The 25,643-nt window shown below is 44.9% G+C and overlaps 1 protein-coding gene and 1 long non-coding RNA gene across 6 annotated transcripts in view; both read left to right on the plus strand.

Moving 5' to 3' along the window:
- The first annotated feature begins 3,048 nt into the window (after nucleotides 1-3,048).
- Nucleotides 3,049-6,273, plus strand: LOC101682414. The gene is made up of 4 exons (XR_198491.3): nucleotides 3,049-3,233; nucleotides 4,388-4,508; nucleotides 5,615-5,690; nucleotides 6,042-6,273. It is a non-coding gene; the product is annotated as an uncharacterized LOC101682414 (long non-coding RNA).
- Nucleotides 6,274-9,968: 3,695 nt separating this feature from the next.
- STON2 (stonin 2) overlaps nucleotides 9,969-25,643 on the plus strand; it is a 156,273-nt gene continuing 140,598 nt past the window's right edge. For 3 of the 5 annotated variants that reach the window (XM_013057971.2, XM_013057981.2, XM_045071681.1), the window contains exon 1: nucleotides 9,969-10,132. The gene's annotated coding sequence lies outside the window, so the exon portion shown is untranslated. Of the gene's footprint in view, nucleotides 10,133-10,511; nucleotides 10,813-16,264; nucleotides 16,422-25,643 lie in introns of all 5 variants that reach the window. The other 2 variants (XM_045071675.1, XM_045071677.1) reach the window with 2 other exon arrangements.

Here is a 25,643-nt window from a genome sequence, read left to right on the forward strand (position 1 = left end):
AGAGGCAAGAGGGATTGCTTTATCATTCTTTGTGTGTTTTCCTCCTGGGGTTTAGAGGCATCATCTCCTGAAGGCCTCTGACAGTCCCTTCATCCTCTGAGAGGAAGGATGTCTGTTCCACGATGATACACCATTCTGTATTCGTCTGCAAAATACAAGAGTTCAAAATGATGCACCTTACTCTCAGCTTTCTGTTGAAAAAAGCACTTATCAGGAATGTCAGGAAATACACAGATGACTAAAAAGGAGACATCAGCCCCGTTTGAGAGGCATAAGCAGAAAAGAATGAGCTCTGGCCCCAGGCTAGTGGCGAATATGGAGTGACTTTATGGGTCAAAAGGAGGGAATTCAGGCAAAGGGGACAGCATAGACAACAGCACACAGAACGTGGAGTGTATCTATCTCTGTGTTTTCTTTTTTCCAGTTGCTAAAAGGCAGGTCCCTTGAAATAAAAGTCAATTGGGATTTTTAAGAACAAATTTTATTTTGAATTTTAAATGAATTCAAAATTATATTAATAGTATTGAATAATTTCTGGGGATTTTTAGAGAGGGAGCAAGGCGGGGGAGGTGCAGAGAGAGAAGGAGACAGAGAATCTGAAGCAGGCTCCTCACCCAGCACGAGCCCCCACACAGAGCTCAGTCTCATGACCCTGGAATCATGACATGAGCCAAAATCGAGAGTTAGATGTGCCAACCAGGCACCCGAGTATTGAATAATTTCTAACACCATGTGCCAGCCACCATCCTAAACACATACTGTAACTTAACTTATTCACTCTTCGCAAGGACCCATTTTACAAGTGAAGGAATTGAGACACAGAGAGGCTAAGGAACTTGCCAAGGGTCTTAAAACTCTCACATGACTGAGCCAGAATTCAAACCCAAGCCTCCTGGCTATCAAGTCTGTGGTCCTACCTACCTGCTATATTGTCTCTGAGATGCCAGATACCCTAACATATCCGTGCAGCCTCTGTCGATCTCATTTTTTTAAATATTTTTTTAAAAGATTTTATTTATTTATTTGACAGACAGAGATCACAAGTAGGCAGAGAGGCAGGCAGAGAGAGAGAGAGAGAGAGAGAAGCAGGCTTCCTGCGGAGCAGAGAGCCCGATGCGGGGCTCGATCCCAGGACCCTGAGATCATGACCCGAGCGGAAGGCAGCAGCCCAAACCACTGAGCCACCCAGGCGCCCCTGTCGATCTCATTTTTTAAAAAGACTTTATTTATTTGAGAGAGTACATGTGCACATGTGCAAGTGCAGGGAGGGACAGGGGGAGAGAATCTTAAGACAGCCTCTGCTGAGCACGAACCCCTCGGTGCTCAATCTCATGACCCCGAGATCCATGACCTGAGCCAAAACCAAGAGGTGGACATTTAACTGAGAGTCACCCAGGCGCCCCTCTGTCAGTCTCATTTTGGAAATTCTTTCTTATAATTTATTTCTGGTGCAGAACAGGACTATATCCTAGGAGATCTGCAGTCTGCTACAGACATCTGTGTAGTAAAATAAGGATAATATCTAAAATTTATCGAGTATCTATTATGTGTCAGAAATAGTGCTAAATTCTTTATAAGTATCTCCTCATTCAACACTCACGCGTATCCTCCGATATATGTATATTATTATTCCCACTTTATAAAATGGAACCAGGGCTCAGAAACCAAGCTTGCATCCCACTACTGGGAGGAGGCAAAGCTGGGCATCTAAAATCAGAGTTCTCCCTCTCAAAAATACTCCCAAGATGCTTCTATCTTGGGGGGGGGGGGAGGTGTGGTATTTAACTTTCCTCCTTTTTAATTTTTTTATATTTCAAGTAAAACTAATAAACATAACTATTATTTGTGTGCAGTTTTGCATATCACAAAGACTGTCAGGGGTTCAATCTCTTTTGACTCTCCCAGCAACCTTATCAAGGTAGAAAACACATCTCTCAGCCCTAGGTCTTCTCTTGAGCTCCCAGTCTAATTCCAGCATTCCAAGAATGCTGTCTCTTTCATTGTTGACCACACCCCTGCCTGCTCACCACTGCCCCTAGTGGGGAGGAGAGGATGAATGAGAAGAGCACAAGGAACATCCGTCCTGGTCTACATGGCTGAAGACTGACCAGGGAGGGCAAGAGGTCACTGCATAGGTCAGAGGCAAGAAAGGATCCCAAGCAAAAGGCCTGCTGGCATTGTGGAGCTGGAAATCCCTGGGAGGGATTCACCACCCCTAAAAACCTGCTGAGGAACCCATGGAGAGCTTGGGTTAACAGCCCTGGGTGCCAGCACAGAGTGGAGAATGCCTGGCCCCCACCCCAGCTGCCTTCAGGTAGACCGGAACAGCACTGCGGTTGGAATATGGCCAGTCAAGACCAATGTGTGGGCTACCCATGAAGCTAGAGCCAAAATTTGGCAGAGAACTGTCAGTAACCCAGAGCCCTAAGCTCATCCTGTGTGTGACGTGAGAGTCACTCCAAATCAGCATGCCGGCACCATCCAGGTGGCCCAGTCATGGGTAGTCTTGCAAAGGAAGTAATGCAGAGACCAGTGAGGCAATCTGTGCTCCAGGTCACTCTCCTGGATGAAAAATCCAGCCACGAACAACTAAAGAGACCCCCTAGGTATGAATCTAAGAGCTTTACAGGGCCTCTCATCAATCCCATGTGCAGAATAAAGGGTCCAAGAGTGTACGAAGCAAGAAATGTAATGAATGAATGAAGAAATACATTTGGATCCTTACCTAGGCTCAAGATACCCCACCTAGATACCATGTTAATCCTAGCCAGTCTCCAGCACTAAGAGGAAAATTGTAGGGAAAGCCTGTGACCCATGTGCCCGTCAAAAGCAATACTGCAAGCAATACAAGTACTTTTCATAGTTACGGACAAGTCCCAGACTACGCTGGTGTTGCCAGCCTCTCTTGTAGCTAAGAATGGCCATGTGGCTCAGTTCTAGCCAATGGGATATGAAGGGGAGTTTACTAGAGGAGGAGGAAGGGATGTTTGAGAATGATTTTCCTCCCTGATAAAGGAAAAGTTTCTCAGCTCAGTCCACTTTCTTCCTTTCTTGTATATGTTTTTCTCAAGATGAGATACCTGGAAATGTGGCAACCATCTTTCATTCACAAGACAAGCAGCTTAAGATAAAGCCAAAAAGCCAAGGGTGGGAGAGCGGAAACAGCCTACGTCCTTTAGATGTCATGGAGCGTTGTAGCTTGGAGCTGCCAGCATCCAGACTGTTCATGTCAGGTAATTACATGTCTTGACTGCTTGAACCATTATGACTGGTTCTTCTGATACTTGCTGCAGGAAAGCATTCCTACCTAAACATAGGCTTAAGCATCAAAGTTCAACTCAAGCATGTGCTAGACACTGATGCCCAACATGCCAAGACCAAAAGAATCTGGAAAAGGAGCTTCTAGTCTAGAATGAGATACATACACAAACATATATGACCCTGTGATGCCTAGTAACTTTTGAAAAAGTGCATAGGTTCAATCAGTTAGCTAAGAGAATTCAATCTTGTTTGGCCAAGTACGGCTGCCAACAGACATTCATGGGTGGTAGAAAACATTCATTATGGACCTGCCTCTCATTCACAGAGATCCAAGGACAGACAGGACTACTACAGTCCCTTCTGTCTCAGACCTCCCTTTTTTCCTCTGATTCTCCCCTCCCTGTGTTCCTCAGACTTTCTGCTGCATATCTAGGTTCCACCTGCCCCTTGGTGGTTGCTGTTTATGGGGTGCATTTCTAATTTCATCCTGGTTGGGTAGCAGAGGAGAGTTCTTGTAATTGGCACTTTTTTTAAAGGTTCTTCTTAGGATTCAACTTGGTTCAAAAACATTCTTCATAGTAGAAGAGCTGAAACTTTTTTTACTCAATATCAACTTTAACTAGGGCATACAGTCAATAGATTGCTATATTCTAAGTTTCCCTTCTCATCAGGTGGTAAATGGAATAATCAAACAGGCAAAGAGGACAGAACACTATTTCTCACAAAAAATGTCAAGATGACAAAAATACTTGTTGGAAAGGGGATCCAATGTTACAAGACGCAGGAGGCATAGACAAGGGGTACCTTTGTTGGGTTGGAAGAGTCAGGGAAGTATTCACAAAAGAGTAGCTTTTGTGTTGGGACTTCAAGGATGATTAGAAATGTATTAGGATACTTTGGTGTAAATAACAAACTCAACTTGAAGTAGTTTAGGAAAAAGACTTAATTGGAAAGATACTGGGTCTCTTTCACAGCGTAAAGGGAAAGAAAAGGGGAAAGAAGAAGGGGCAAGGAAGTAGCTGGTCTGCAGCACAATGGAGTGGAGAATCTCTCTTTGCTTTGTTTGCCTGTTTCTCTCCAATCTTAAAGCAGAGGAAAAAGTGATGCCGATTTTTTCTCCTCATAGGAAATTTTGAGGAACTCTAGCTGATTCACCTTGGCTCATGTGATCACCTGTCGACCAATCAGCTGTGATAAGAACTGTGGAGTCTTGTGAGAACTTGCCCGTGCCTGCCAGAGACACACGGGTGAGGCAGTGGAGGAAAAAAGAAGCAGGTGTTTTGGAAGGAATCCTGTTGTCATTTGGAGCTGGCATGTCTTGCGTGTGCGTGCACGTGTGGATGTGTGTGGGTTTGTAGGGTATTGGGCAGATAAATAGAAATGAGCACAGAAGGGACATGAAAGATGATAAGGTGGGTGTAATTGGTGAACAGCCTGCCACGTAGAGGGAATACTACAGAGACATGAGAGTCTATGGTGCATTCTGAGAACTGCAAATAGTTCAGTATCGGTGGAATAAAGTTGGAGAGGGTAACAGAAGCTGAAATCGGAGAGGTGGGTTAAGTCTGATCCAGGAGGATCTTGTAACCCATGGTAAGGCACTAAGACTTCTTCCTTTAGGTCATGAAGAGCTATTGAAGGATTTTGAATAGGGGAGTTAGATCTAACATTGAGTTAGATCATTCTGATAGCTGTGAGAGGGAAGGATCATAGCGCTGTTTACAGATATGTGGTACCCAGCATGAGCAGACTTTAATGGTACAGAAGCTGGTTGTAAGCAGAATGGAAAAGGGACATTAAATTTCATTAGCTCATGTAGCGAGACAGTTATTCTTTTTGCAAAATTCTTTTTTCAGTCTGTTTGATTTAGCCAAGGAGAAATGATCAGTTTGGTGCTGGTATGTCTTTAATACCTCTTTAAGTCTTGATAATCTTTCTCCTTATGAAAGAAAGAGTGGGGCCTCAGAACTTTTGGCAGCCTACAATAGTCAGCTAAGATTAGATAATGTGGTTTTACTTTCATTGTACTATTTTTGTGGTTAACGTTCTATTTATGGCAAGTAATACTTGTTTATCATAGATGACAATGAGATAAAAATTGCTTTTCAGTGAAGTTGAGCAAGAGGAGAGCCAATGTAAAGAAAGAAGTACATGATAGTGCAGACGGTACATGGATATGGAATGACTGGTGACAGTGGGACACCAAATTACTGAGGTTTGGGATACCCTAGGAAAGAAGAAAAGATTAAATACAAAAGGCCGATAAGAAGGATATTGCAATAGTAGAGGTGAGAGATTTTAAATTCTTGAGATCAGAGAGACTTATCTTATATTTATTTTGTTTTGTCCTCAGGAATAAGCCCTGAGGGCCCCCAGAATGACTGTCTAGTCAGTTCCCTTGTCAACAATCCAAAACATTGTCACATATGGTGAGTTGGATCCCGATATTAATTCATTCTTTCAAACTTCCAATACAAAGTTCTCAAAACTTCCAGTACACCACCTCAAACCCCATTTTGGAAGGTGAGCAGTATAAATGAATTATGTTTTTAAAAACACTTTAAAAGCTCCTACTCATCCTTTAAGTTTCTTTAGCTTAAATGTCACCTCCTCTGAGAAACCTTCCCTGATTTCTCTGTGTACACCCAGTTGCTCCTTGCCCTGAGCTTTCAGTGAACCTTCTTACACATTTAGGCCAAACTTGGCAGAACATTTTCTTTGTGTCCCTCTTCATTAGGCTCTAACCTTCCCAGTGACCCTGTCTTTCTTTTTACCCATAGCTCCAAGGACTGTTCTGGCACAAAAATAAGCAGGAGCTCAATGAACATTTGCACAACAAATGAATCTTGCTGTGGGGACATAACATTAAGGAAGAACATTTAGAACGTCATTACATTCTATTGATTTTAAATTCAATGAAAGTTCAAAGAAGAGAAAAATGAACATGAACTGGAACGTGTATTGAAGGAGTTATGAATGTTAGAAGGCTTGGGTTGGAAACAGGAAATATAAAGATTCTTTAGCATCGCTTCAGCTTCCTAATAACAAGATTTCTCACTCAATAGTGTGTGTGTGTGTGTGTGTGTGTGTGTGTGTGTAACACTGGAGGGAGGGAAGTAAGGAGCTGGGTCCTTGGGAAGGGTTTCTCTTGCGTCTTCTCCTTGTCTGCCTTCTTGAGAACTACCTTTTGGAATTTGGCTGACATTGTCTACTATCCCTCTTCCCATAATTCCACAGAATGCTTGTCCATAAATATTTGTGGAATGGAAGCATCCTACCATAAAGATAAAACTAAATTCTATATTATTGACTGAAGTTCATTAAGAGTTCATAGAAGGAAGAAGGGTAGGAGCAGTGAGATCTTATTGAAGGATTTCTAGCAGATACAGGCTGGAGTCAGGCTATAGAACCATAAAGACATTGACTCCCCCACTCTGATACCCTCCATTATTTTTCTATATTGCCAGTTACAATGACTTCAGCAAAAACTTTAAACCAGCAAAAACTACACTGACAATAGAGTAGCCACCAGCCACATGTGGCTATTTATATTTGTATATTATATTCAGGGGTACTAACCACATTTCACATGTCCAATAGCCACAAGTGCATGGTGGCTTCCATATCAAATAGCTCAGATAAAGAACATTTCCATTAACATAGAATGTTTGATGGGACAGTGCAGATCTAAGGAGTAAATCCCCTCTAGGTTGCTGAAGGTGGGAGCTTGAGGGCAAGACACACCAACTTATAACTGTATTTTATAGGCTTTTCTTTTCCTCTACACTATTACACCGTTAGCTACTAACACTCTAAGATTTAACTAACATTTCCTCCATTGATGGTTTCCAAACTCTCTGAATGCCCGCTGCACATATGTTTCATTTTGCTTTTTACAACTCAGTGGTTTTTAGTATATTCACAAAGTTGTGCACTCATAATCACTATTTAAATTCAGAACATTTTCATCAACCCAAAAGGAAACCCCATATCCACTCAGCAGTTGTTCTCCATTTCTCCTTCCCCTGACTTCTTGGCAACCACAGATCTGCTTTCAGTCTCTACAGATTTGCTTACTCTGGATATTTCATCTAAATGGAAACATTCAGTATGTGGTCCTTTGTGTCTGGCTTCTCTCACTAAGCATAATGTTTCCCAGGTTCATCCATTTTGTAACATGTATCAGTCTTCATTCCTTTTTTATGGCTGAATAATATTCCATTGTATGGATGTACCACATTTTGTTTACCTATTCATCAGTTAGTGGAATTTGTGTTGTTTCAATTTCATAGCTGTTATAAATAATGTTGCTAAGAATATTCATGTTCAAGTTTCTATAGGGGCATATGTTTTAAATTCCCTTGAGTATGTACCAAGGAGTAGAATTACTGGGTCTTGTGGTAACTCTGTGTTTAACTCTTTGAGGAAACACCAAAGCTGATTTTCTAAATCAGCTGTGTCATTTCATCTTGTGTATATTTCAGACCTCATTCTTCTCTGTAGCTGACAGTGCCTAACATACAGAAACTACCTAGTCACTATTAGACTGGGCAGAGGATCACTTTGGCTCATATCAAACATCCAGGAAGCCTGGAACTACAGGATGCCTTGTTGAACAGCACTGGGGTATGGTTCCAGTCTCCTTAATGCCTCTCTACTACCTATAAGTAATTTCATTCAGTCAGTTCAAGTTTATTGAATACTTAGTACTGAGTTCCTTGTACTAGGCCAGGCATTAGTGATAATTAGTTGGAGGGATGGTCATGTAAATGGATCACTAGAATATTGTTGCTTCGTACTGGAATAAGAATATAACAGGGACAAGGGGATCACTACCAGGACATTTTCATTGAGTCTTGAGTGCTAAATAGAAGAAATGCAATGCAGGAGGCACAACCGAGCAAAATGTTTTGCGAGATGAGATAGGGGACAGACAGATTCATAAGCAGTTCCTGCCCACAAGAAGGTTCCAGGGTGGCCATAGTGGAATCCAGATTCTTCTTTCTCTTCTCATCCTTCAGAAGGGTTTAGTGCAATGCAACCAGGGCTATCGATTTAAGAAATTATCTTGGGTCAACCTAGTTCTCTACCTTAAATAGCCTTTCTTCTTCAGAGTGATAGTGTGACCAATCCAAATGGAACTTATGCTATGGCAAAAGCCACAGCTTTGGAAAGTGAGCAACTGGAATGATGGGCAGATGTCTCCACCTACGTTTGAAGCTTGGACAGGGATACTGGTATAAGAACCTTCTTTACACAGTCTGTTTTGCTCTGGTGTTCTTATCAGGTGAGGCTCAACCCAGCCCAGTCCATCTTTTCAATATAGTGTCAACGGATCACTCGTCCCTTGATATAAACTTGGAAAACGGAGCTAATTCCTTGTAGGGTCCTGGGCTTTTCAAAGTCAATGATGTTAGGCTCAACTAGGGTACAAATTAAGCTGTTCAGAGTAGGTCAAGCTGGTTTTCACTCCAGCCTTTCTCTACCAACCCAAACTTCTCCTTCTAGAGTTCTATCAACATAGGAGAATATATAGAGAGGAAATCCTTGTAGGAAGATAGCTACATATTTGCTTTCAAGGTATTTCTGCAACTAAAGTTAAAGGTGCTAAAATAGAAACGGTGCTACTTTTTTCTACTCACTGTTACCTGGTTGCTAAAAGGGGGCTCCTTTTATGAGTGGTAAAACAAAGTTTTGGCAGCATCCTGAATTTATAGTGGTTGTTCTTATTCTTTAGAAAGGCCCAGCTCAGGTGAGACAAAATGTTGGGAGGGCTAAAGAACTGTGGGAGAAGATATGGAAGACAGGAACAATTTTAATTCCCTACGCTCTCTCTCCCTTCTAACTTGTGCCCCTTAACTGCAACGTGGTGACTGCTGGTGTGACTTCCAGATGAGAATCTCTCACACTGCCAACTGATGTCACTTGGCCACACGTTTCACAGGACATGTGGACATCCTGAGGCCAGCTGTTTTCTGTACTTCTGTATTACTATATCCAAAGCACTTAGAAAAGTGCCTGGCAAACAATGTGTGCCATAGAGACGTCAGGGTTATTATTATTGTTACTATTACCATTATTATTCAGCCTTAGCTCCCTATCTAGGTACTGAGGTCCTTGTAAGTGAAGATCTATCTCACCATCTTCCTCGTTCTTACTAATTTGTAAACGTGTCGGACCTCACACACGTCGCTTCCCTTTTGCGAACTCTGGTTGGACCACATAGAGATAGATAGTGCGTCAAGTCCAAGCCAAGTTCAAAAACACAATTTGGCAACCGCTGTTTACAACCCACCGTCCTGCTCATAAAAACAGGAAATCAAAACCCTGTAGGTTTTTGCAGGAGTGAGGCCGCAGAAGCAAGGGTCCCCCCCCCCCGCTCCCCGCCGGTCCAGCCTTGGTATGAGGAGTGGGAGAGACTGCAAGGCGATCCCCACTCCTCGCCACCCCATGCTTCTCGTCCTACTTTCCACTTCATCCCGTTTCTCCACAACCGAGCGCAGAGGGGCAAGATCCCGGTTTCGTGTCTGGATCTCCGCCCGGAGGTGCAGCGGGGACGCGAAGCAGCGGCGCCGGGGACACCGGGAGCAGGTCCAGGCGGCGCCCCGCCCGTCCCACCGCCCCGGCTCCCGGCCACCCAATCAGCGCGCGTCTCGGGCGCGCGCTGCGGCCAATCAGGAGCGGCGGGAGCGGCGCCAGGAGCCCGCGGGCGCGGAGCGAGCCTGGAGAGTCGGGAGCAGGCGGCGGCGCTGCGGCCGCGAGGGAGGGCAGCGGAGCAGCAGGGCCGGTCGAGGATCCCCGCGCCAGCGCAGCCGGCTCTGCCGCGGCGGCGTTCCGGCCGACGCTCGGGACCCTGCAGCCGGTGTCGCAGGTAACAGCGCCCGCGTCCCGCGGTGGAGGGCGAGCATGCCCCGCCGGTGGGGCTCCGCAGGTGGAGCGGGCGAGGGGTGGGGGTGGGGGTGGGGGCGGGCCGCCCGCGAGGTCCTAGCGCCGCGGGTGCTGCCCCTCGCCCAGCGGGCCCCTGAACCTCCGCGCGTGCCTCGGTCGGAGCCCCGGGCAGGGGCGACATTTCCACCAGCCGCAGGCGTCCGGGGGTGGGAGGGGGTGAGGTGAGCCCGCCTAAAGGGGGGCGAGGTGGAGGGGTGGTCGGGAAGACACCTGCGACTCCCTCACCCTACGTGGACACTATTTGCCGACGGGTGTCTTCCCCGAGATGTGAGTCCCCGCGACATCTTTGTTGGCCCGTATAGGGAGGCGACAACAGGTGTCCCTGGGGACGGTGCTTCCCCCGCCACCCCGCTCCGCCCCGAGTGAAACTGGGTCTTGGCGTTCCGCTCCACCTCCGGGGTGTCCGGAGACGGGACCCTTGCCTGGCCTCTCAGGCGCGCTGCCGGCTGGACAGCGCCCAGAGGCGGCCTGGACCCGGCAGACCCTGGCTTTGGATGGAGTTTCCTCCGCACGTTGCCAAGCAATTTGCTGGACACCCGCCTCTTACTGGGTGAAGAAGAGTTGAAGATGAGAGAGATAGAGACAGAGAGAGAATGAGAATGTGTAAGTGCATGTGTTGCCCCTATTGGAAGGAGCTCCCTGAGGGCTGTGGGTAAATCATTAACTGTCTCGTGCAGCTACTTGGCCTCTGAAGGGGAGAGACACCCTTTCTCTCAGGCAGGTCATTTGTGCCCTCTGTGCCTCACTGCCCTCATCTGTAAGGTGGCCATAAAAAATTGCTCCTGCTCCAAGGACCTGCTCCATAGCGTCCTTTCCAGGATTAAATAAACCAATGCCTGCAAAACACCAAGCATAAGGCTGTACGGAGTGGATGGTCTTTTAAAGAGTAAATCAGATGTGTCCTGCCTGGCCCAGTGACCATTTGCAGCTCTGAACAGCTTTCTAAACTCAAAGGGGGAAAAATGCTATTATTAATGTTACTGATCCTATTGTTTAAAGGTAATACATCCTTTGAGGAATTAAAAAAAAAAAAAACTCCATTGGACTGGTGAAAGAGATAAATGGATTCCAATTAGTAACTTAGAAAAGCTTTGTAAACCTTGAAGAAATTGTTATGAATGTCATGTGAGAAGAATATCTTGTTTTTTTTTTTTGTTGTTGAATGCTCATCTTTGACTGGTATGGCTTAAGGGGAAGGACATGCAGGTTCTTATACTTTACAGTCCTCCCTTGGACAAGTTGAAAGAGAGGGAAAGGAAGAGAAAAACAAATAAAAAGCCCAACCTCACAACAAAATGCCAGCAGCTCACAGAAACCTAAAATTGCCGTTCTTACTTTCGGCGGTTATTGCTGTGTCTGACCTGGGTGGTCTGGTTTAGTTCTTTGCCACTGTGTCGCTTTTCTGTCCTTGTTTTCTTTCCCTTGTTCACTTACCGAAAATATCAATATGTAGCTGATTTACTTGGAATTCTGAACCTTCTGCTCCTTCACATCCTACCCTGTGACAGACCCAAAAGGTCCTGAGGGCATCGTCAGTGAGAATCTGCCTGTCTTAGCTCACCGCCACACTACCTGGGAAAGGTACAGGCGGAGGGCTACAGTTCTCCAGGCGCCCCAGTGCTTTTGCCAGGAACCTTTAAATAAATCCATCCACTTAGAGAAAGTGATTATCCTCTCAGGGGGTAAGAAGCCCACTTCCAGATGCAAGTCTTTCAAGTGTCAAATTAATTCCACAAACTTTTAACTTATTGATAAGAAGACTTTTCCTCTCTCCACCAGAATGGAAATGGGAGGGTCAGAAAGCTTGGTGATGGAGGAGGGAGGGAGATGTGTGGGGCATGGGAAAGATTGCTGAGCTCAAAGCCAGCCCCACACTTGGTGAAAACTGTTTCTGTGGCTGATGGCTGGGAAACCTGGACAAGCTGCCTTGCTTTTCTGAGCCAAAGTCTCCCACTCTGTCAAATGAGGGTTTAATTTTCTTTCTTTCTTTCTTTCTTTTTTTTTAAGAGAAGTTGTTGTTCTAGGGATGGTGCTAATGAATAGGAAGTTCCCAGCAAAGTTCCAAGGACACAGTTACAGGTCTGTAGCATCCAAATGGGATCCTACAGGAGTCGATCAGTTATACCTAGGAACAAGAAAAGACTTGATTGAGGAAATAACACCTGAACTGAGTGTAGAGGGATGAGCCAGTCTCCTATGCAGATAGGACTGAGGTGGGATTGGAAGGAAAGGTAGAGCAGAGGCGAAAGACATTCCAGACAGAGGGGTCTGGGGGATCAGATGTGCCATAATGGTCAGCGTAGGCAAAATAACAAATAACCCCCAAATTTCAATGGCTTACAAGGTTTATTTCTCACTTATCTTGGGTGTCCAGGGTAGGTCAGTTATGGTTCTGTTCCTTATCTGTTTTCATTCTGAGACCCTTCAGAGGCTTAAGAAACAGCCTCTTTCTGGGATAATACTGATCTCATGTAGGGGAACGGGAAAAAAAAGAACATGGTAAAACAAAAATATGGCACTTAGTATCTGCTCAGAAGTCACAGACATCACTTCAATTCTTATGCTCTTGGCTAAGGTAAGTCATAGCCAAACTCCATGTCAGCGGGCTGGGGAAGTACGAGCCTCCTGCAGGCAGTGAGGTATGGCTGAGTAGGAGGGAAAGTGCAGAAGGATACAGGACCAGGGAGGTGGCCCAGATCCGGATGATGAAGGGCCCCGGGTTGTGTGCAGGTGTTTGGAACTTTGTCTTATGGGCAAGGAGCAGCCACTGACGCGTTTTTAAGTTGGGGTTTGACCTGGTCAGATTTTTCAGGCAAAGCAGATGTCTCTAGTGGCAATGTGGGGAGAAGACCAAACTAGATGAGATTAAAAGTGAGAAATGATGAGGGCCCAAATGAAGTCAGCAGCCTCAAATCTCCCTCACTATCTGTCACATGACTTGAGGTTCCATTGCTGGAAAATTGTTCCCCTTTTTTTTTAAAGTCCTCTCCTAACATGCACATGCTCTCTCATCTTCATGTCACCTACAGCAGCGGTTCTCAAACTTCAGTGTGCCTCAGAATTACCCGGAGCCCTTGAGAGAACACAGATTTGTGGGTCCCACTCCTAGATGCTCTAAGTCAGTAGGTCTGGGGCGGCACGTGGGAATTAGCATTCCTGACAAGAGCTCCAGTGATGCTGATGCTGCCAGTCCAAAGTCTACACTTCAAAAACCATGGAGCTAAAAGGAGAAATTAAGATGTGGTTGAGGGAAAGGCCTGAATGAAGGGCCTAATGGAAGGACGAAAAGTCTGGAAGGTCCCGGCATTCTCCATCTGGTGGATTTGCTGAAGGCTGGCAGTGGCAGTGGGGTCTCTGAGAGTGACTGATTCTCTAGGTTTATATTACACTGCAGATGCAATTCTCACCCCGAGGAAACGAAAGAAGTTTGGATTCACAGAAGACGCACATAAGTGCTACTTTATCCCTCCCTTTGTAATTCTGCCCCGATTATCTGCCCCCACCCCTATCAGTGAGCACACACCCTTTTGTCTGGCTCGAGACCTCTCACTCAAGTCTGTCAGCATACATCAGTTCTGATCCATCACAGCTTTAATTCTGGAACTGGGGTTTGCCCATTGGGTGGACATTTGGCTGAATTTTTAAATAGTCAGACCAAGACATTTCTTACTTCACTTGAGGTCATGTTCATGAATAAACATCTGTACCATATGATCATGCAAAGTGTGATCAACTCTCCCAAGATAAATACCCCCCTGAGAACTCAAGATGTCCACAGTTTAGCTTATACTGACGGGCAGGGCAGGTCGCAGCAATTCCTTTAATGGTGACTCACCGCTCCTGTAATGAGAGAGCATTCCAAGAGTGGACGTGAAGGAGAAAATATGTTGGCATGTACAACATGACACAAGAAATAAAACACAGCAGGGGTTAGTTTTCTCCTTATTCTATTTTTCTCAATTCTGGATGTTGGAAAAAGCGTTAACTCTGCCAGGGTTCTGATAATCAGCGATATGCCTGCCCACACCATGTGAATACATGAAATACTTTCAGAGTCAGCATTCTGAGTGCTGGCCAGCAGGTTACAGTATTTGTTTCAAGATGGTATGAGAGTATAACAGTCCATTGGGGGTGTGTATAGACTGTACTAGAAATTATATGCATATGAACCTCATATAAAATAAGAGAGGTCATGGTGGGTCCAGACTATAAAATGAAGTGTGGATAATATGTGAAGAGATCCTTTTCCTAACAGATTTGACAAACCATACCTACAAGGTGTGCTTTCTATAACAGCAGAATTCCTGTGGATTCTGCATACCTCCAGAGGTGGATGAGAAAGTTTGGAGTCATAACCTCTCGCCAGGAGGCCTGAGGCCATCTCTGCTGGTCTCTTTCCCTCTCCAGGTAATTTTGGAAAGCCAGCTGTTTCACTTCCTCCTTTAGCCTTGGCCTTCCCTTGGTCAGCTCTACGATGAAACCCTGTAGCTCCCTCGATCTCAGGTCTGCAGGAAGCTTGGTCTGAAGTTGCAAAAGATTAGCAGACAAAACTCTAGGCCTGAGTGAGAGTCAGTGAGGGAAGGGACACTTAAACTAGCCAGGAGGGATCTAAAAATGCTGAACATGTTCATTAGAAAGTGATACTTTTCCCCACTGGATAGCATTTATCTGGCAATGTGGTATTTAAGAAAAATACACATTAAACACTACACAAATAGTATCCTCTCTATGTGTTTATGTTGAATAAATGTTAAATGTGTCATATATATTTTTTAACATTTCTAGCAGTTTCAAGAGGTAGGGTTCTTGTGCTATAGCTGGTTTTCTGAAATGCAATTAATGAGAAACAGTTGGCCCCAAATCCACAGACAGATAATAGAAGGGCAGGACTGAAAACCCAGTCTCTTGAATTTTTTGTTCATTGTGTACACCTCCACCATTCCAGCTGGCTTCCGACTAACCCTGACCTGTGCTCTGAGGTGGCTTCACTGACAGCTAAGAGAAGGTTAATGTTATTTGTGCAGTGTTTTCATAATGAGTGTGAAGCTACTTTGCAGATTGCTAATCAGCCAGTAAAATCTCTGGAAGGCAGTTTCATGGGAATGGCACTGGGCATCTTCTGGGTACAAGGCGCTGGGGAAGTTGTGAGGAATTCAAAGAAGTATAATGCTTATTCTTTTGACACAGCCTCTAATCTTAGGGAGAAAGGGCATAATGTTCATACAGAATTAGTAGTAGTCAGATAACAGTGAGATCAATAGTATAATCAAAGGGGACACCTCAGCTGTGAATTCAGAGACAGGGAGTCTTTCTGAGGTTATGCTGGGGTGGGAAGGCTCATAGAGGAGCAACCATGCTGGCCTGGAGGTTAGAAATAGGGTTTAGGTAGGCACAGTGGGTCTTAGGGAACGGGCTCCTGTGAGCTGCGGCTCTGATGGTCTGCACAAGCTTGTTGAGGTCTGTGGCTAGACTTCTGTGTCTGGAGTGAAGGAGTCAAGTAGACCACTTCTTAAAGTCTTCCTTTCTTGACTGCCTTGTGATAGTCTAATTCTAATATTCTAATGGCTCGTATCACATCCTGAAAAATGAAGCCATTTGGTGATTTGTGAGCAGATGGGTAATCTGGCCTCTACTTTGAGCTCTTACCATATTCGTTTTATTAATAGGAGAGCACTATGGAGCTCAGGATGTCAACCCTCTTTATAAATAAAATCTCATCCTGTCATAAACTCTGTCAGACTGGCAGGCGGTTGGTCTCTCACTCTGCTTGCAGAATGACCTGGGAAGGTCAAGCAGCTTGTTTCAAGTCACGCAGGAATCCCCTGGCACGTCTGTGTGCGCTGGTCCCACCTCCCTGGACATTTGGTGGTGTCCCACTTAAGTTGCTTTACAGATATTCATAGGGCTGGGGTCACGAAGCACTCGGGGCTCTGTCCATCTAATTAGGACTTCCTCCGTCTATTCTTATGTCCTGTGGAGGCTCTTGCGGCTGGAACCCCAAAGACCCTCGTTAATTTTAATTTGGGGGTGGGGTAATTACACCCTTCTCTTTCAGGCTGAATCCTGGCTCTCCCTGAAAGAGGTGCCGCTGTCGTGCTGCGGTCTGCGCACATTCACCATCTGAACGAACCGGCATTCTCAGCACTTTCTCTGCCAAATACCAGCCGGTGTAGTAGGACTATCAGCAGCTTTCAATCTGCCTGAACTTTGAAGTGAGACACCAGCCCCTTGCCAGCTTGATAAAAATCACTCCATTGGTTGCCCTTTGAAGTGAGCTAATTGCTTAAAAAAAAAAAAAAAAAAAGTGAGATGCTTTAAATGAAAACAGATTTTATTCCTCTGTTTGTTTTAGAAACTGAATATATTTGTCTTTCTTGACTTGAGTTTTTAAAGGAGAAAGATTGTAATGCCAGAGTTAAGTGGATAAGGCTGGGGTGAGCCGTAGCCGGTGAGCTTTTTCATTTGTCCGTTATTTAAATGTGTGAACCAGAGCTGTCAGAAATACAGTTTTATTTGTATATTTTCCCACCCTTGGCCACACATAAAGTATTAATTTTTTTCTACGTCCTTCCTTGTCCCTCCATTTCCCTTTACTTAAGACTCTAAACAGTTGAAGGGTATGAACAACTTTTATTAGTGAAATTATCAAAATCTCCGTCAGTAGCCACCATTCATCGAGTTTTGCTGTGACCCAGGTCTTCTGCTACCATTTTACTCCACATGATCTCACTTAATTTCCACCTCCACTCTGTGAGGTCAGAAATTAGTACTGGGGGTTCAGTAACCTGTCCGAGGTTGTCATGAAGAGAGGGCTTTGACCTTACCTCTTAGTTCTAGAAGCTGTGCCCTTTGACCCTGCTGTATCTGGAAACCAAAGGAAAAATGCTCTAAAGGGTTAACGGGGGCCGTCTGTGCACTCTGGGCACACCCACAGAGATCCTGCTAGAAGGACAACTGTCCTTGTTTGTGCTGTCAGTTCACATGGTCAGCAGGGCTGTGGAAGCGCACTTGCTTCTCTTCTTCTACCTTTTTCTTTCTCCTTAACATTTTTGGTATTACAGTCACATCTAAAAGGGGTGTGTGTATGTGTTGGGAGGATCTATCTGAGTAAATTCAACACATCCCAGGCACTCCCCAGCAGCCTCATTGGCCCCGTATTCTCCACAGCAGCAGCCGTCCCCCGCCCCCCCCCCGCCAGCTGCGCCACCCATCACACTCAGAGGCCTGGGAGCCCTCGTGCTGTGCTGCTGGCCAGAGCCAACTGTGTTCAGTTCCAGATCCCTGAGCAGGCCTTGGGGAGGTGGTTCCAAGGAGACAGAGTCATTTGCTGTCACATTTTAGACTCCGCTGGGTGACCTGGCTGGTCACAGCACAGTGCCCAGGGGACAAGGGACTTTGGTCCCTTGTCATTTGGTTACCAGTTTCCAGTGAAGAGGACAGACAATGTGCAGTCCATCTTGGCCAGGAACTTGGCGGAGGTGGGTCCCAGCCCTAAGAAAGCAAAGTAAAAAACAAGTTCATTTCTGTACCTTTAGGGGGAAAAGTGTGTTTCATGCATGAAGCCTGATAGACTCGAGAGCCAGACTGTCCTGACTGGAGCTGTGTGGTCTCGGGCAAGCTGTTGAACTTCCCCGTGTCTTAGTTTCCTTATCTGTGGAAAGGAGATAATGGCGGTGCTTACTTCAGAGAGTTCTTTGGAGGATTAGATGAACTTATTAGCTGTAAGGCACTTTTGAAATCAATGTCGGGGTGATAGGAAGTGTTACTCAAGTGTTTTACAAGTAGCCCATTTAAAGTAGTAGGTGAACATCACTGTACATTGGTAGACAGTGCTGCGGTGGCTACAGCTCACCTAACGGCTGTGGGAGACATGCTCCCAACAGGTCGTAGCAAATGATGTCTTATTACGTGTATTAGTGGAGCTTGCTGTTTTAAAGAAGCACGGGAGAAATCTGTTTGTACACTGTCTTTTTGTAAAATGAACATGAGAGAAATCACGTAAAAGGAGGGGGTGGGCCAGGATGACTTGATACTTTTGTCCAGGGCCATGGCAAGATGGAGCCGCCATCATGCTGTATGGGAAGGCTTCTTGCAGCACAGCTTTGGAGGGAAAGTAGCTATTCTGTCATGGATATGTGGCTTTTGAGAGGCCTGTTAAACATGGAAGTGAAGGCCCTCCGTGGGCATGAGAGTCAGGGAAGAAGTCAGCCCTGGAGACATCTGTGTGGGGGTCCCTGATTGTACATACAGCTAAAGCCACAGAGGGTTATTAAAGCCGACCTAAGAAGAGATGGGGCCATGTGGCTGAACCTGAGAACATTCCAGCTCCAGTGGAAAAGTCAAGCCAGCTCCCCTTTTCCAGATTGTTCTTTTTTTTTTCCTTTTCAAGTGTGAAATGAACTATGCTGGCCTTTTCCTTTGGAGAGTTTATCTCCCGAGCTCTGTCATGCTTGGACTTCAGAGTCCATAGACAATGGTCAGATACAACTTGACCTCTTCCTCCCCTTGTGCCCTTGGGCAAGTGACTTATGGCCTGAATCTCAGTTTTGTATCTGGAGATGGGACTTGGTAGTAAAAATGCCCATCTCAGAGGTTTGAGGGCACAGTAGTGTAGCTGTATCCGTGTGATGAAGCTGTTCATTGCTTTATCGCTGTAAAATTCTCACTGTTGGTGCCGACGTGTTGGAAGTGAGGAGTGGTGACAGCTCACACATTTTTAAAGCCCTTTGCATTTCCCCGGAACGGAAAACCACATTTCAATTTAATCCATACTTTTTTTTGTTGTTGTTCTTATTAAAAGTAAAAGAGGTTAAGAAGATACTGCAATAAATTCTGCACACACATGTCAGCTGTGTATGCTTTTTCTGTAATTGAAACACTGCCCCCAGAAATCAAGTCTGGCCCATGGATGTGGCGGTTGGTATCTGACTCACAGCTACCCAAGCATTCAGAGACCCGAAAGCTGAAACACAGGAAAAAATGGATATCCTGGCAATGACCGTTTTTCAGGATTGTGTACACTAATGTGTGTATACTCATGTGTGCTCTTTGCCACTGCGAGCCACGTAAGAAGGCTCTTGCTTTTCTCTACTACACTTACTGACCCTCCCTTACTGTTTTAAATTCCAGTTTTACACTGGGTTGGAAAATGCATCCAAGACCCTTGATTTCCCTCAGCATATTATAATATGATTCTGGATCTGCTTTTTCAAAAGTCTCCCTCTCAGAGCTGAGTAAGAACCCAGAGGCAGGGAGAATCAAATTCTGAAGGCTTTCTCTGGAGTCTCTAATTAGCATATCTGCTGTGTTTGCATTTATGGTTTACATACTCTGAACTTGTGTGGCTTTTCTGTTTTGTAAGAGTTAGCGTCAGTGAAGAAGTATAACTGTTAGTGGCGGCAGGACCAAATACACATAGTGGTGTGGTTGGTTTCTAGATCCCTCCTAGAATCTTTGAGAAAACTTCTCCAGATGGAGGTAGGTGGTGTGAGAACTGAAGCAGAAAAAATAATAGGAAAGAGCTTTGAGGGATTACATTTTTCTTTCTGGTCTTTCAGGTTGAGGAAGTAAAGAGAATGGGTATACGCAGTGGGAAATTTCCATCAACTTGGAAAAAAACAATAGAATAAATAATTCTTGGCCATGAGGTGAGAGCCCAGAGAGTCACAAGGTCAAAGGATCCTGTCCCATTTGTCTGTGGTGACAGCACCCCCCCCCCAAAGAAACACCTCACCCTGAAACAATGAAGTGTCCCTGGGAAGCTGAAAAAGGTACACACAAAGGGAATTTTTATAAATCACATCATTTCAGAGCTTCAGCGGTAGTTATCCTTTTTAAAAAATATTTCCCAAGTTTTCTTTAGTGAAAGTGTATTCCTTTTATAATAAAATATATATGTTAGAAAAAGAGATGCACAAAAGGGAAATTCACCAGGAGCGTGGAGGTGGGTGAGTTGTCACCGTTGAAAGGGTTTGAGTTGGTTGCATTTTTATAATGAGGATTATTTTATCCTAGAAGTTGTAACACTTCCTAACTTATCTGCTCTCTAAATTTACAGACTTCAAAAAAGGGGTGTTGACAGTGTCTGTCACCCATCGAAACCCAAGACCCTGCCCTAGGAAAGCAGAGTCAGCCCTCAGTCAACAGAGAGTTACTCGACTCTTGCTCTGTGCCAAGCCCACCCAGCGTGGCTGCATTCCTGGCCACTGTCCCCAGCAGTTGGGAGACACCCTTGTGCCCCTGCCTCTGTCAACAGTCATGAACTAGGGATGCTTCTTGTTTGTAAGAGGCCCACTGCCTGAGGATAATGTCACAGTCAGCCTGGGGCCCTGGCGGAGCGGCTCCCAGAGAGGCTTGAGTTTTAGTGTTGGGCTGGGTTGTTTTGGTTTTATATGTCTATAGTCTGTTTTGTTGGGAGAGCGGGAGGGGAGGGATTCGTAGAAAAGGGAAGGAGATATCCTCTGCATTACTGAAAACGGAAATAAGGAATTATCAGTTCAGGGTCAGTGGAAGCCACAGTGCTTGGCTTCCTTCTGCTGTGCTCTTCTGGTATGATTTGGTTTTGTTTTGAACAGTTTTGAGAGTGACACAAGCTAGATAAATTGTTCTAGGGTGGAGCTTTCCACAGAGAGTCGAGGGAACCCTAGGGGATTCATGGGGGAAACTTTGGCTAAGGTGTCTGTGAAGCACCCGAAGTTGTAAATATGTTGGATGTGTGTTTATTTACTTGGAGATGAGGGTCTCTGGCTTAAATGATATGTCAAACAGACCCAGAGATCTGTACATTTTTTTTTTTCTTTAAAGTAAGAACCAGTTCTAGGGGAAGGTGTTCAAGTTTGATTTGTACATCTTGGCCTTGACCCAAACTAGAGAACTGTTTCTAATGGGTGACATGTGTATGTAGTGCAAGTATTGGTGTCAGTGTGAAAACATCTTAGGCACACCCAAAGAAGCCCATGCTGCAGAAAGGTGAGGAAGGTTTCACTTCTTCAAGTGCTGGAGACCTGAAAGTTCAGAAATACATACTCCCTGCAGTTCTGTCTAATGCTTCCCCTTCTCCTTTTCCCAATGTCCTTGAGCTCACAGAGAGCTGCCCTAACTCTGTGTCACCTGAAGAGTTTGATTGTCGAAGCAAGCACCAGTATCTCTTTTACACGGTCTTCCTCTGGGTTCGAAGCCAACCAGATTGATTTTGCAATAGAAGATTAGATTGGTGCAGACCTTCATGATGGAGACAAGAGCAGGCATGGACGGTGATCTCCTGAGTGGCTGGTTATCTGGTGCCCTCCACATGAATGGTGACCTTCCCACCTTTCTTGTTTCTCCTCCCATTGTGCATTCTCTCTAAGTGGCCTACTCCAGACCCATGGCTACCCAATGACCTTTCAGTCCGTGTTGTTAATACTTATTTTTCTTCTTCTGAGTTCTTGATCTATTTAAGAGGCCCTGAGACCTCAGTGTGGTTGTCCCACGGGCCTATCAAACTCACTGGGTTTAAAACTGAACTCATCTCCCTACCACCCCTCAATCGTTCCTCCCCAAGAAGTCCTTCTGAAGGACAGTGAATGGCCAGAAATGTGTCCAGTTTTCTAATAATCTTTTTCATCCACCTACCACATCACTACTCCCTCAACATAAGCGAGCTCCATCTAGACTTTATTCCCATGTCTTGGTCTTTCATTTTAAATGGCTCATAAAAAAAAATCTTCCTTTTTATCCCTCATCTTGCCATGCCTCATCACTGTGATTACAAGCTGGTCTTCCCACCCTCCAGTCTGTCTTCCTCATTGGTTCCAGAATGATCTTTCTACAATATGATTGAATCATATCATTTCCTTGTTTAAAATTGTTTAATTGATCATCGTGGCCTTTATGTGAAAACCCAGTCTTCTTGGGATGGCCCACAAGGCCCTGTCTGACCTGATTTCCTCAGCTTTCCAGCCTTTTGTCTTACTATTCTCCTGGCTCATTTCTTCAGTCAAATGGAGCTGCTTGCAGTTCAGAAAACACAACATGCTTCATTCATCTCCTAGACTTTGTATGAACATACCACATTTTATTATAGCTGTTTTAAGTGGGGGAACATACTAGAAACTATTACACTACAAGTTTCTAAGTTATGTACAAAACACTCTAGCTCTGCATCACCCTCATCTTTGCCTCCTGCCCCATGGCTAACATCAACCCTGAATCTCGGGCCATCCCTGAACTTAAAACTCATTTCCTAGCCTCATCTTTTCCTCACTTAACTCCAGATCCTACCGCATTTCTGATACATACATACTCCAGGGATAGGGGTCAGTGATGAGTCATGTTCAAGAATGAGGCTAGCGGGGAGGTCTGGGGATGGAGGTAAGAGACAAGGGTGTCTCTGGCACATACTTTTTGGTACCAGACTGCTTTTGCATAGTAATGTAGCCATTTAAACATGGCTAAGTAAAATGGCACCCTCTAATTAACCACATTGCATTGTCCTCTTTTGTTGTTACAGAAGCCATACTGCCAGCTTGGAATCTCCTTTTTCTTTGTCCAACTAATTTCTGTTCATCTTTTAAGCTCTTGCCCAGGTATCACCTTCCCTAAGTTTTCACTGACCCCAAGACTGGGGAAGGAGCCATTCCTCTATGTGCTCATGGCCCTATTGGGTTCTCCTGGGGTACCCTGACTACACTGTATTGTGATTATCTGTTTATTTGCCTGTCTCTCTCTCCAAGGCAAGGTCCTCTATCACTAGAATTTCACTAGAACATGCCTAACAATAGGAGATGCTACAGAAATCTTATTGAATGAATGAAGAATGTATGAATGGATGATGTCCTGTGGCAGTCAGAATTCGAAGAACCTGCAGAAACTCAATGAGCACAAATAACTCACATTCCAAGAAGATTTATTAGATCATCTCTTCCATTTTCTGTCTGTGTGGGATTGCATACCAGTACTGGTTCCTAGGGAGGTTTAACCTTCCTCTGTTGGCTAACTCTTAGGCACCACCTGAAATGCTCTTAGCCCCACCTGTGTCTGGGTTTTCTTGGTGACCAGCTCTGGTGGACTGTACCATTCTACCATCCACGTCCACATTGGGCTTGCTCCCACCGCTTTTGGACTCAGACGAGGCATCACTCTGTAGGGTATGGGATCTGGCTTTCCCATCTGCTGCCGAGGGAGCCAGACAGTACACCCTGAAAGAATTGGGGATATTGGGTTACCATGGAATGAACTTTGGCCCAGTGGGGAACAAGAAACAGGCAGGAGCTGGCAGATAGTTTCCCTGTCAGAGCATTGCTCCCTTGGATGGAAACTTTTGGGAGGCTGAAGTCTCTACTAGCCTCTCTGGGGATGTCCAGTATGACCAAATGAGAAGTTTTGTGTGACTGATCTTGCTCCATTTTATGTTTGATTTCATTGTCTCGTTTCTTTTTCTGACTCTGTCTTCCCTGGGATTGCCATAAAGTGCTGGCCTAGAAGCTTGGGCTCAGGCTTTGATGTCTAAGGAACCCAGCCCAAGACACATTCAAACCCACCATTATTTCCCTAGAGAAATAGGGGCCAGTGAAAGGAGAAGAAGAGGGAGGAGCATTGTAGGTGAGGCGGTCTCTAGTATAGGATCTGACAGGGCTTAGCTGGGAGTCTGGGCCTTCAGCCACGCATGCCTGCCCTCTCTTCCCATGCAGCTTTGGCTAAACTTCTTCAGGGGAACTGGGCAGATGGGTCCATCAGTAGTAAAAGATCCATCATTTGGAACCTGTAGATCTGGTCCCTGTGTAGGCTGGCCATCTGTTTCATGATTTCCTTTTTTTAAAAATCTTTCTAATTAAAAAAAATATATATATCTTTGGATGTAAGTGATGCAGCAGAAAATTATACAGCGGAGAAAATTAATCCTTTGAGGATTCTGGGTTTAAAGCTGAGCTTCACCACTTACCGCTTGTGTAGCTTTGAGAACATTAGCAGATCCAAGCTTCAGTTTCCTCGTCTGGAAGTAGGCATTCACAATAGCACTCTCATAGAGCACTTGCAAAGATCAGATGAGAAAATGCACATACGGCGTTCGGCACAGTGCCACACAGAGCAAGCTGGCAGAAGCTATTTGCTGGGGTTATTATTCTCTCTTTAAATTACAACTTGAGAGGGGCGCCTGGGTGGCTCAGTGGGTTAAGCCGCTGCCTCCGGCTCAGGTCATGATCTCGGAGTCCTGGGATCGAGTCCCGCATCGGGCTCTCTGCTCAGCGGAGAGCCTGCTTCCCTCTCTCTCTCTCTCTCTGGCTGCCTCTCCATCTACTTGTGATTTCTCTCTGTCAAATTAATAAATAAAATATTTAAAAAAAAAATAAATAAATTACAACTTGAGAGTGAGACAGAGTTGATCTTGGTATAGGAAACAAATATAATGTGACATTTTTAGCCCTTAAAGGTTTTATTGGGTTCCTAAGAGGTGCTCTTTTGGTAAATGTCAGGCCAGCTTTAATCTTGCTAAACCAGGTGGGCAGGCATGCTAAATCCTTCCATGGAGGCCATGTTTACCTGCTATGTATTTAATTTTGTTGGACGTGTGAGAGTCACATACTGTTGGAGACTAGTTAAATATAATTCCCACCTTTCAAGTACTTTTGAGGTTGCACATCAATTCATATGAATCCCAACTTAATAAATTTGTGGAAACAAGAGCAGAAAGGCTTTACAACCTTGCTGTGGTCATTTGGAGAATTTGGGGGCAGGGAAGATCCCAGGAAATAACCTCTTGTTCCTTCTCTGAGGTGGGTTTCAGTTCATGCCAGGTGAAAAGAAAAGTGCTTCCTTCATGGAAGCTTGTAATGGGGATTAACAATGTGTGCACTGGTGATTTTTTTGCCTTCCTGTACCAAGTTATTAAGAGACATTAAACTTTAAACTGTAATCACAGTATATTATTAACTCTTTACAATGGAGCTATGAGTCTAGCTACTTTAACTCTGTTCCACAAATGCTTGTTGCTTTTCTTCTGTGAGGTCAGTCCTGAGCTTTGGGAATATGGTGGCAAAGGGCATAGACCATCCCTCAAGGAGCTAACACTTCAGTTACCATTCTTAAGGGTCAGCAGTAACCCCGCAAGCCCCTGTAATGTCTGTCCACAACATTGGACACCAGAGAAACGAACCTTCTTGGGAAGTCTCTTGCTTTCATGATCCCGGAGGCCTCTGGTTTTCCTCTCAGTTCTCTCACCATCTGGCTCTGTCACTTGGGGTGTCCCCATTTTTCCTTCTTGCTTCCCTGTTTGCCATAGGTAGGCATGCTGTGGGACTCCGCCATCTTCTTTTGTCTGTCTTTTTCTTCCTCTGTTGATAACCTGTTCCTTCCCTTGGCTTCATATATCATCGTGTGTGTGTGTGTGTGTGTGTGTGTGTGTGTGTGAGAAATCTAACTTTCTTTCCTTTTTTTTTTTAAAGATTTTATTTATT

This window comes from Mustela putorius, unplaced genomic scaffold (genome assembly GCF_011764305.1).
Source record: "Mustela putorius furo isolate JIRA1106 unplaced genomic scaffold, ASM1176430v1.1 tig00000129_pilon_pilon_pilon, whole genome shotgun sequence".
NCBI lineage: Eukaryota > Metazoa > Chordata > Mammalia > Carnivora > Mustelidae > Mustela > Mustela putorius.